This window comes from Triticum dicoccoides, chromosome 5B, assembly GCF_002162155.2.
Source record: "Triticum dicoccoides isolate Atlit2015 ecotype Zavitan chromosome 5B, WEW_v2.0, whole genome shotgun sequence".
Classification (NCBI taxonomy): Eukaryota; Viridiplantae; Streptophyta; class Magnoliopsida; order Poales; family Poaceae; genus Triticum; species Triticum dicoccoides.
In genome coordinates this window covers 660,045,519-660,048,726 of record NC_041389.1, presented here as the reverse complement: position 1 = coordinate 660,048,726, position 3,208 = coordinate 660,045,519, and positions in this window count along the sequence as shown.

Here is a 3,208-nt window from a genome sequence, read left to right as displayed (position 1 = left end):
AATTGGCCCTAAATTGTTTTTTAATGTTATAAACCCTAAAAAGCTTTAAAGAGTGCTTTTGTCATGAACATAAATGACATGTGCATATAGGTTTTGTTTTTATGAGCATTTTGATATCTTATTTTGCATTCTTCTAAGTTCATATGAATTTGTTATGAATTTTCAAAGTTTTGGTCAAACAACTTTGACCAGCTGGAAGGGCATTCCTATGACTTAAAATGCTTTTTAGGGGAAAATTTGAGCACATCAAAAAGTTAGGGGTAAATTTGAGTAGTGGGTTCAAGTTAGGGGCACAAATGTGAATGTCCCAACATTTTTACTATTGGAGAAAATACACGTCCATTTCTACTACACACGAAATAGGTCTGCGCATGAGCGTCTAATAGGCTCTAGTCCCTAGTCTTCATTATTTGGCCTCCCAATTGGGGGCTTGAAGAGAGGCAAGTACTTCCCATTAGCGTTGCTGGAGTGTGACGACTCCCAAACCCTAATGATCTCGATGGGGACAATGTTGGCGGAACAATCATCGTAGTAGATCCGGAGCTCACGGGAGATTTCTCGAGGGTGCTCGACTTGAAGGATGACGCGGACGGTGGAGAGGTCAGGCGCCGCGAAGCAGGCGTGGTCGATCTCGCGCACGAGCCCAAAGCTGCGTCAGTTATCTGCGGTGTGTATCCTGGTCTGCTGCTCGATAGGGTAGTCGTGCATCACTGCATGGACCATGTAGCCTCCGTCGCGGGAGACATCAGTGATCATTTCAACGGGCACGAGCTTCACCGCGACGTTGTCGAGCTGGAACGGCTGCCTGCGCATGGCCTCCTCTCTGTCACACAGCCTGCGGAATAACGTAAGAATGTCATCGGAGCCCAAGGCGGGACGGAGGAACTAGAAGGTCTGCGGGAGGTCGAGCGCGAGGGTGCAGAAGACGCGGCGGATGAAGGGCTCCGGGCCCGTGTGGCCCAGGGTCCTCTTCGGGATGATGGACACATAGGCGATGCACCCCGCGTAGAGCGCCCTCGAACCATTGTGACTGCCAGTGCAGTACAGATTGATGATGGAGTCCGGGAGGGATACATCGGTGAGGCCGTGGACCGCGGTCGCGCCGGCAGGGACCTCAGGGCCCTTGAAATGGCACAAGGTGACCGGACGATCGGAGGGAATCTCCAGCGCCGTCGCACCCTCTGGCAGCAGGGCGTCAGCAGGCAACATTTGGACAACGCGAGAAGTGAATTGGAAATGTGGAATGGAGTCTGATGTTGGGACTTGGGAGGAGGAAGAGCCGAAGAGTGGCTGGGTTTCATGGGCACCCACACCAGGTATGGATGACCCGGAGTTAATTGCAAGGAGATACAACATTTCAGCACCATGTAACAAGTCAGTACCACACTTCGTGCATGTTGCAATTCAGTACCATTATTCGGCCTAATCGTTACAAAAAGGAATGACAGTCGTATAACCCCGTATTGACCATGTATTTGACCGCGCGGCCCCACCTGTCGGGCGACACGCTGGCGAATCGGTGTGTGCCGGTGCGCTGACTAGGATGAGGCCGATGCGGTCGGTCTTTGCAGGCTCGGTCGCACCCAGCCGTATCCCCCGACCAGTCCAGTCTCCCTCCTCCTCGTTGAGCTCTCTCCTTGCCCCCTCCGCCATCGACCGCCCCCGCCGCCGCCACCGTCCGTCACGCCATGGTGTACGAGGATGAGAGCAGCAACGAATACTCGAGCCTCCTGTACATCAGCTCATCGGACGACAGCATGCAGTACCAGGTGAGTTGCAAAACTAGGGTTAGGGTTAGGGTTTTTGTTCGTTCCTAGGGGATTGGTGATTTGATTTGGGGGATTTCTTGGTTCATTTTGGTCCTTTAGGTCCCTGCTAGCATTGACGACCAGGACTACATGGGCGTTGAGACAACACTGTTGGTTCCTTGCGAGCACCATGTTCTGGTAGGTGAGAGGCGTGTGGCCTTTGAAGGATTTGACATGGGCAGGAGGTTCTTAGTGTGTGCTAATAAGGTCAGATGCTACACATTAGCTTTATTTTTTGTATTAAGAATGTGAGTGAGCACATGGTCCAGTCCATAGTTTTATGTTGGTGGATATGTTGGTCATTTCTTAGTTTACCCATGCGCTGATGCAGATTCTGTGATTGTTTAAGTAGGCAGCATCTGATTGTGTACCTGTTTAGCCAGTTGCTGATGCTTTCCATGTATATTTAATTTGGGAAGTAGATGTCTACTTTATAACTTGTCAACAACTTAGTTTGCAGTGTAGATGCTCATTCTTTAATTAGGCATCTCACTGATTGTGTCAGATGCTTCAAGTTTGAGTTGTTTTTTAATTGTTAGTTGGCAAAAGTAGATTTATCTTACAGTGTGGGTCCCTCATAAATGTTCTGTTTGAGTTTCAAATCACTTTCATAGGTAGTTGGGCAGCTCGCTTTGGGTTACTTGTTAATTGTTAGTTGCTCATAGATCAGATAATTTATTATGTGGGATGCTCATAGTTTAGTTGTTTACAATACAAGTGTTGCTTACATTAAACTTGTTGTTTACATTGCACATGCTAGGGTTCAGCTGTTTGAATGGGTTGTTTACAATAAATCTGATTGTGATGTTTACGTTGCAGGAAGCTGATAACTGTGGTTTTGTTCAATGGGTTGACCCAGAGAGACCTCCCACACTATAGAATGCTTTGTTGAAGCTATGGGAGATGTACTCAGACAACAGGAGTGGTAGGAGGAAGGATAAGCTTGAGAATTCACTCACTATTCACCATTTGACAGAGCAGAAAAACAAACTGGAGGCCAACTATGACAAATTGGTTGAAGATGTGCATGAACTATCCAGTGCACAAGAGGACAGAATGATGGATTTCAGCTATTTGAATGCTAAGATGAGGGGTGCTGAGGTTACCAAGTCAGTTGTGTCTGATATGAATGTAGAGATGGATAAGAAAGATGCAGAGATATACAAGCTGCAGGAGAAGTATAAATTCCCGATGAATCTGACACAAGCTCAAGGCACTGTCATCCAAAACCTGAAGATCAACCATTTGAAAGATAAGGAGCAACTTAGTGAAGCTAGTAGGAACTTGCAGTTGCAGGTTGATGAACTCAACAAGTCAGTGGAAAAGCTCACACAGGAGAACTTAAAGTTGAAGCTTCACATGGGTGACCTGAAGAAAGGACATGAGAAGCTCACTGGAGG